Source organism: Hylaeus anthracinus, unplaced genomic scaffold (assembly GCF_026225885.1).
Source record: "Hylaeus anthracinus isolate JK02 unplaced genomic scaffold, UHH_iyHylAnth1.0_haploid 11994, whole genome shotgun sequence".
Lineage (NCBI taxonomy): Eukaryota > Metazoa > Arthropoda > Insecta > Hymenoptera > Colletidae > Hylaeus > Hylaeus anthracinus.
Genome location: NW_026534341.1, coordinates 4,993,762 through 5,002,372, shown reverse-complemented (window position 1 = coordinate 5,002,372; position 8,611 = coordinate 4,993,762). Strand labels below are relative to the sequence as shown.

General features: G+C 41.4%; 1 protein-coding gene and 1 long non-coding RNA gene across 3 annotated transcripts in view; one reads left to right on the top strand and one right to left on the bottom strand.

The window, feature by feature from the left end:
* The window catches only part of LOC128889070 (Krueppel-like factor 6), a 409,458-nt gene that overhangs the window by 2,326 nt on the left and 398,521 nt on the right, over nt 1–8,611 (top strand). The gene's annotated exons all lie outside the window — the stretch shown is intronic.
* LOC128889074 (uncharacterized) lies at nt 1,075–7,065 on the bottom strand. Its single transcript, XR_008460364.1, has 2 exons — nt 6,952–7,065; nt 1,075–3,080 (listed from the first exon to the last, which is right to left on the bottom strand). It is a non-coding gene; the product is annotated as an uncharacterized LOC128889074 (long non-coding RNA).

The following is an 8,611-nucleotide window of genomic DNA, read 5'->3' as shown; positions in this document are numbered from 1 at the left end:
AAATTACTTTCGTAATTCAATCCACAGTGGAAGTAACACTGAAGTTATCAATTCAGCGTGTTTCCCTAGAATTTTCATTCGACCCAGTAGCCCGCGTATTTTGGACTATGGCCGACACTTTAATGCAGACAGCACAGCGTGTTACGCAAATTAGTTGCCGTATCCGTGCATAACTTTCGAGTTATACTCCATAATGCGGCACGTTAATTAAGAAAAGCTTCGGATAAGGACTCAGGGCGAGGTATACGAACCGTTCGATTTCTCCCGGTTATGCCATTCGGTTTTGTTGCTCTAGCTGGGATATTTCGAGGGTGGAAAAGGAGACGCGCCGGAGGACCAAAGAGAAAAGAGGAGGATAGAAAGAGGGATCTACCGGCGAGTTACGGGTCAGCCACGGTGGAGCATTAATAATCGTTTACAATCTTTAAAGCAGGGTGTGGCGAGTGCGTTAACCCTCCTCTTCTTCCTCCTCTTCCTTCTGTTCCTCCTACTCCAGCTTCCCATCCGCTTTTTCTTGCTCTCCTCGCTTCTTCGCGATCGTTCGTGGACAAAACACGAGGAAAAAGTCCTTCGTTGGTTGCCTTCGTAAACCAGTCGGACGTATATATCGTGGAAAAAGGATAATCAATGGCGAAAGGGTACGTCCGATCACGTGGCCGTTTTATCGTCGTGACGATTCGGCTGCCACTGTTGCGGCACAGCCGACTTCCCTTCGGACCTCGTAATAACCCTAGGACACGACACATTTTTAAATACCATCGCTTGTAATTACTCAGGCGTACAAAGTTTTCGGCAAGCATGCCATTTCATCTGCCAGTATCAATTTCCTTTTACTTTGTACGTAGTAGCACAATTCATGAATTGAATTTCTGTTCTTTATTCTTTGTAGGTAATTATACGTTGGTTTTGGTAGTGAGATTAAATCATGTGTTTATTAATTTGATGATATTTTGGGTAAAGTGCTTGCAAAAAATATTTATTTTTCAATCGAAATTCATTTTATATGATAAATTTAATTTGGACCTGCGACCAAAACAAAGAAAAGTGCAGAAAGTAAACGATTTAATTGATACATTTAGCGGAATAGGATAAAGTTAGCATTATAGAACTGACCACCAAGAAGCAGTCCATCATTTTATTACTACGTAAACCATAGTAGTAGGTCATACAGCATTTAAAAGTAAATTAGTCCGTTACTTTTCTATTATTTTGATACTCCTACTCGTCACCGACGAAACCATACCAATATTCCCCACAAATGGTCCAAAGAGTAAAATTCTGCCGTCTTATGGTTATTTTCTCGTGTCCTCGATCGGCAGTCGACCCACAGCAATTTAGCAATCGCGAAATACATCAACATGTTTCGATAAAGTCGGTTTACGCGAGGCGCGAACGCTACTCTTTTATCCAAAGTACGGACGTTTAGATATCCGAATGGTTCATTTCGGAAGTAGAGTCGGGGATTAAAACTGAGAAACTAACGTCGCCGGGAAACTCGACAAACCGGTATACGGAGGAGTCCTCCTGTGAATTTCGCAGCATGCACCTCGACCCCCTTCGAATAAACATTCTTCAGCAGGAAGTAAACAAGTTTATCTTACGAGTATTTATTTAATTGCGACTTGTCACACGGCACGGGCAATTTATGTGGAAACATTTGGTCGCACACCTGCAGGGATTCTTCGGCAGCTTCCGTTTACATGCGTACGAGTATCCTCGGTTGACGTTCGGCCATCTTTATGAAATCGAAAGCACCGTTTCGCCCGCTAAAATGTATACAAACTCCTTCGAATGCGCGGCATTTAACGACGGCTCCGAAAATAAAGTGGAAAATTTCAGTCCCGTGTTTCGCAGAGTTTGGAAGCTTCGACCTTGACTCTTAAACATTCGGAGGTATCTTGACTGCGAGCATTAAATAACTTGTTGACCAAAGAGGAAATGAAGCCTGTTTTTGCTTTCTGATTGCGTCGCAAGAGGAGTACCCATAAGTCGATTTTTACGAATTTATTCTATGTAATATTAATAATAAGGCCTGTCATCGTAACGAAATTCAATCATTGAAATTCGACAAGTACTGCTTCGATGTATTTTAATTTTCACGAATTTCTATATTGGTGTGCCATATATAAATAAATCTTGCTCGTAAGAGTACGCACGACACCAAATTTTCGTCACCTACACAATTTTAATATTATTGTATCATTTTAAGTATTCGTATATTTTTGAATCTTCTCACATTATTAAAATCTATGAAAGTACTACATCGAAGGGACTGACGGTCGAAATGCCCAAAATACACCTAAAACATGTTTATCAATCTAATACGACGATTGAACTCATTTCAGGGGATAAAAATCTATTCGTAAAATAGAATTTGCTAGACAAATTAGCCTATTCCTTTTGGTCGGTATTAGGTATTTGCGTTATAACATCTAAACGTCTGAAATAGACTGTTTTCTGAAGATAATTTTGGATGACGCAGGATCGAGGTTTCCTCCGTTTGTCATTAACAAGTTAATTGCCAAGCCGATACCGGTGAAAATCTCTACGTTATTAAAATTTTCTTTCGAGACAATTAGAAGCTGCATACTTATGCTCCGTACTTGTTCCTCCAACTCCATCCTATTCACAAATTTACTTCGGATTAATTTTCGTCCATAGCATGACTTTAGAATTAATTGTCTCAGTTCCTCGGTAAAAAGCTGTCACCCATGTGTAGGTGATATGACGATCAACTCGTTAACCCGACATCTCGGTCTTTCTAGGCTTGATTCTCGAAGGAACGCGTGTTCGGCAATCGTTGACAATGATCTGAGCAAATGGTTGCGGTGGGCGACGGTGAATTCCTTCGTACCTTTCCCTGGCGGTGCATTATTAACGACGACGATAAATATGCGCGTTCTTTTCGCAAGTGCGACGAATCGGCGATCGCGTCCACGGCGGGCCCCGGCGAGAAAAGAATTCTCGACGAAGGAACTCGTTCCTCCACCACGTGTGCCCCTATCGGGTTGTGTCCCGTGAAAATCGGTCGTCGGCCCCTTGGTCGGCCGGCGTAGCCATTAACCCACCACCACCGCCACCTGCAGCGACGAATCAGCATATTTAGCGTCGAGCCGAATTTAATAGAGGCCATCGCTCGGCCGTGCATCACGGTTGCATTCGCGAGACGCATCAATAATATCCGCCGCGATGCATAACATTAACCGTGCACGCTAACCCCTCCCCCTTTCGAATTCAATTCCCGTTTCTTCGCCGCGTATTCGTTTACGCTGCCCGACGCGCTTATGGTTTAAATGCATTCGCATCGTGACGCGCATAACTCTTTGCGCGTGCTACGGTTATCGTTCGTCGTGACCTTCCTCGATATTCCGATACAAATCGCTGTTCTTTTCTTTTTTTTTTTTTTGTGCACCGCCATTCGTGTCCTTGCGCTCTGTTTTCCGCGATTACGCGCGAAACAGCGGAGAATCACTATTTAGGAAGCCGTTTTTTTCTCTGATTACTGAGGGTATTTTTGTTATTCATTCGTAAAGTCGGCTGACCATGACCTCTGTCGCTTTACGATGCGGTTCTTCTTCTAAGAGCGTCGATGCACTTGGATAGTGAATTGTATTTTTATTTTGGGAGTCTGTTTCGTTTATTAATGCATTTCAACGACAGTAATTCTATTATTTATTAATAAATTCAAGAATGTATAAGATATTGTTCTATGACGTCTATTATTTTATGATAATGTCTTTCTTCTATGAACGTCGATGCACTTGGGTAGTGAATTGTAGTTTTATTTTGAGAGTCAAGGCTCGTTTATCAATTGTCTTTTTTTGTGATAGTACTTCTATTATTTATTAATAAATTCAAAAATGCATAAGATATTGTTCCATCACCTATACCATTTTGTGACACGATATTTCTTGCAAGTGCATCGATGCACACTAGGAGCGAGTGACACTTTTATCTTAAAAAAATAGCTCCGTCCATTGTAATTTCGCGATAGTCATCGTACGTATAGAAAGTATAAGGTAAAGTTATCGAGAACTCAATATCTCTGTAGGTCCTTCGTTTGAATTTCTCGACATTTTCAGTTTTATTTCTCAACATTTTCAGCGTTCTATCATATTCACTAAGAAAAAACGTCTTAAATTAAATGCGTACGTACATTATCAAAACGATAAAACATTTCTAATGTCTAACGTTTAATTTCGATAAAAATAAAGTATCCTGAAATAATTTCTCTCCCGAGAGTCCAAAAGTCCCCGCCTGTATTTTCGTTCAATTAATACTTCAGCCTTTCTGACAATGGACAGAAAACAGATTCGGCAGCGCGTATCGCCGATGAAACGAATGGAAATTAGGTGCATTACCGGCTATACTCGAGCTACGAAACAAATGGTATTCAGCGTATCGTCTTTGACAAGAGGCATGCATCACTTTCACGAGAACTGCGAGCCGTACCGCGGGTGATGAATCGTGCCACGGTGTTCTTTCATTTTTCATCGTCTCATAGAGCACCGCTTGGCTCGAACGTTGCTGCGGGTTTCGTTGCCTTTAATGTCCTCGAAAAATAAAAAAAGTTAAATGAAAGAAAAAAGAGAGAGAAAAAGAAATGTATCCGCGAGCGGTGCGTGTTACGAACGTCGAGCCGTCTCCACCCTTTGGCGGAATTTATTCGAGAGGCAGTCACGGCTGTTGAGTATCCCACCGCTTGCTCAAGATATATGACCGATAAACGTTCATTTGTGACGAAGAAAATTTTTATTGACTTCCCCATCGACGTATCGCCCGGTAATATCGATATTTATGGCGCACTTTGAAACGCGCACTACATAGAACCGATACAAATAACGTTTAATGTTGCATCGCTCAAACGTTATCGGCCACCGCGTAATTTTGTTATTTGAAACGTCGTTGGGAGCTTTATTGCACGTTTAATGTAATCAAACCGTATCGTAGGGAAAAAGGATCAGGCTCCGTTTAGGGGTGTGGTACAATCAATGTATGTATAAAGTACGTTTCGCGTCTGGACATTTTTTGCCCTTGGAACGTTTTCGACTCGATGCGATTTTCTCGAAGCAAGTTGGACAAGTTAACAGAAAATTTTGTAGGTTTATAAATCACGTGTTTTTGACACTTTCTCTCAGTTAATAATAACGAGTAGATTCTTTTTACTGAAACTAAATTATTTACCTTTTAAAGAGCGTTATTTTGTTTCGATGTTACTACGAGAAGTCGTCAGCTTCTGGTGTTCAATTTCATTTTTAATACGAAGCGTTTACGATTAACAAAGAAAATATTGCCGTTGCATCACGGTCATAGCGTCGGCTGTGTAAAAATAAGGTGATACATCAGCCTATAATAACGTAATAGAAATCGATTCTGGGTACATTTTTCCACGAAACGTGCACTTAAAGAAGATGGGACGGGATGTTTATTACGCCTTGGGGAAAATTAAATCTTCCGACTATTTCCATCGAAGTCTAAGAACTTAAATAAGGCAGAGACCTCTTTTTTACGCTAGGTTCACGAATAGTTTTAATCAGATTTCTATTACCGAAGTAATGCTTTCATAAGCGAAGTCGATTTACGTAGAATGAATTAGAAGGCTTAGACAAAAATGCATTTGGATCTACAGTCAGTGTAAGAAGTATTCGTACAGCAAGTGATTTAAAATAAAATTAATAAGCAAAAGAAATGAGAGGTTAACGTTAAAAATATGTAGGAATGTCGGTTAATTATTTCTTTCCCTACAATTTATTAACAAAGTAAATATATGAAGTTTTATTTTGAATCGACTCCTGCATAAATACTGACAATTACACTGACTGTATGTTGTGGTTGCTGTAAAATCTAAACGGTTTCTGTAACCTGCCTTGTGAAATTCCTCATGTAAATCTACTGTTAAATGTCGTTTCCAACGCTGTATCGCTTAAAAAATTACACGTTTTTTTTAGCAGTATATCCAACGAATGAGCTGACATTTTTATTGCGGGCTGATATATCGCTGTATTTTTATACAACCAGCAGTTAACGGGTCCATGAAACCTGTATTCCTACGTGGGCAGCACGATGTGTGTTAACAATCACAATATCAGAAACAACCATATGGTATTGCCCTGTAGTATATAATCACCAATAAGATATTTCAGACTTTCACGGTCTAGTTCTCGACGTTTGATACTATCCGAGGCTTTCGGGTGTAAACCGATTTCTTTTTCACCAAATTCAAATTTTTGATGCGCTAATATCTTTCCAGCGACACGTTTTGACCACCAATTTTAACGTGCACTCGATACTCTTATAAGGGATCATTTATTCTTATATCTAAAGATCTTATAGATGGAAGGAATCATTCGATCTCCCTCTATATGTATACAGGGTGTCCCAAAAGTCGGGGAGGAGCCGGAAATGGGGGGTAGCTGAGACGATTCTGAACAACAATTTCCTTTGCAAAAATGTCGGATGGGGCTTCGTTAAGGAGATATTAAGCGAAAACCCCGACCAATCAGAGCGCGCGTAGACCGTTCGAGCGGCCGCGGTAGCGAAGGCTACGCGCTAGGTCGATGCTTCGATGCACGTCGAGTCACTTGTTCGCGTGCAAGCGCAGCCACCAGCGCGTAGCTTACGCTACCGCGGCCGCTCGAACGGTCTACGCGCGCTCTGATTGGTCGGGGTTTTCGCTTAATATCTCCTTAACGAAGCCCCATCCGACATTTTTGCAAAGGAAATTGTTGTTCAGAATCGCCTCAGCTACCCCCCATTTCCTGCTCCTCTCCGACTTTTGGGACACCCTGTATAAATTATACAATCGACGAGCTTAATACTAAGTAAATGGAGATCAAAGGAAACAAGCTTTCGTTGATTGCCAAAGTCTGACTATGCCAAGCAATTGTTTTAATTAAGAGAGTGAAGTTAAATTGAAATCGCGACACGAAAAAACCATGGAACTGGACTTACCAAGTCAGTCCCGTTTCCTCTTGGCGGGCCTGATTTGAGAGAAAGACGATCAACGCCTCCATGTCAGTCCTCTACTCCCTGCATCCCGTTATCACAGCCAGATTCATTAGTTTAAGAGCCATCATCTTTTAAAGAACATGTACGCTTGAAAAGAACTGATTTTCAAACACTTGTAACATCCACAAATTTTGGAAATTTTGAAAAATTCTTTGAAATATATTCAAGTATCGCTAAAGACTGCATTATAGTGAAATTTGCAAAAAGATCCGAGTTGCATTTAGTGTCCGATTTCGCGTGGAATGACTTACACGAGCACTTTCCCTTGCTCCTACTCTGGCGCGCAGTGAGCGTCCATTCGGCCCGTTTAGCCTTATCAGATTTTTATTGGAGTGACACGGCTGTTTCTGTCTCCTCTCTTATCTGTCGCGCATGAAGTCACGATACGGGAAGATTGTACGTCAGCTTCGGAACGCGACACCCACGCGAGCTGCGTAACCCTGTTAATTGTTTCGATGGATTTAAAGTCGGTGTCCGAAATAAATGAATGTCGCCTGCCAAGGCGTGGTACGATGCAACGAGACATATACGGTCGTCGCGTATTATATTTCTTCGGAACATACTAAACGTGAGGGAAGCTTCAACTCGAATCCCTTCGATTTTCTCTCGAGAATAGCAGGACGGTATTAAATAATAAAATAAGAGAATAACGTATCCATCTTTCGACGTAAAAATCGTTTTCTATCAATAATAACTGAATAGAAATCGATTCTGAGACTCTTTATCCGTAAAATTGTACTTAAAGAAGATGGAGCCACGTTAGAAAAATATAACGGAAAACATAACGTTCTTTCGTATCGTAAGTAGTGTCGGTGCAATGTTGTTCATATATGGATCGGGTAAATGGACGTCCGATAATGGGTTAATGTACCCAACGTACACGTTTGTTAGCATCAGGTACGAGAGATTTAAAGAAACCGGTCACGCGAGATCTTGTCGCATTTTTACGAGCACTAAAATTGAAAGCTTTGTTTCTGTCCGCGATAGTAGCTCAATTGTTCCAACGAATTTAAGCGTGTGACGAACGAAATAAATGAACGTCCCTGGGTAAAGGTGCAACACGTTGTACAAGCGGCTTATGTACGGTCTCGTTGGATTGTATTTCTTCGGATTTCACGGTCTTGTTCGTGTCAATTGTGGATTTCTCGGCCACGTGAGTACAGAAGGACTCGCGAGAGTCGCGCGCGAGCGCGGGTGTATCGTCGGGATCGTAAGAGCTCGACACAATAAAAACGAAACAGTGCCGTTTGCGTAATGTCGAACGATAAATTCGGATTAAGCGGTACTACCGTTGTTGTAAATTTCGGTGATTTTAGCGGATGCAATGAGACGTTCTCGCAGTAACGGCCGTAATGAATGCCCGCGTAAATCTTTTTTCGGACGCGACTTTAAATAATGCGACTCCCAATTAGTAAGCATTCACGGAAGCCCGACGACAACAACGCGTTTGTTAACGTACTTTAGGGCCCTGTCTCACTTTGATCCGAACCACGCACTTTGCGGACAGGCAACTGAGAGAGAGGGGAATACCGTTTGAGCTATATTTAAGACACGGCACGTGTTGGTTATTGCACAACGAGTGCAACATTCGCTCTAACGTGGA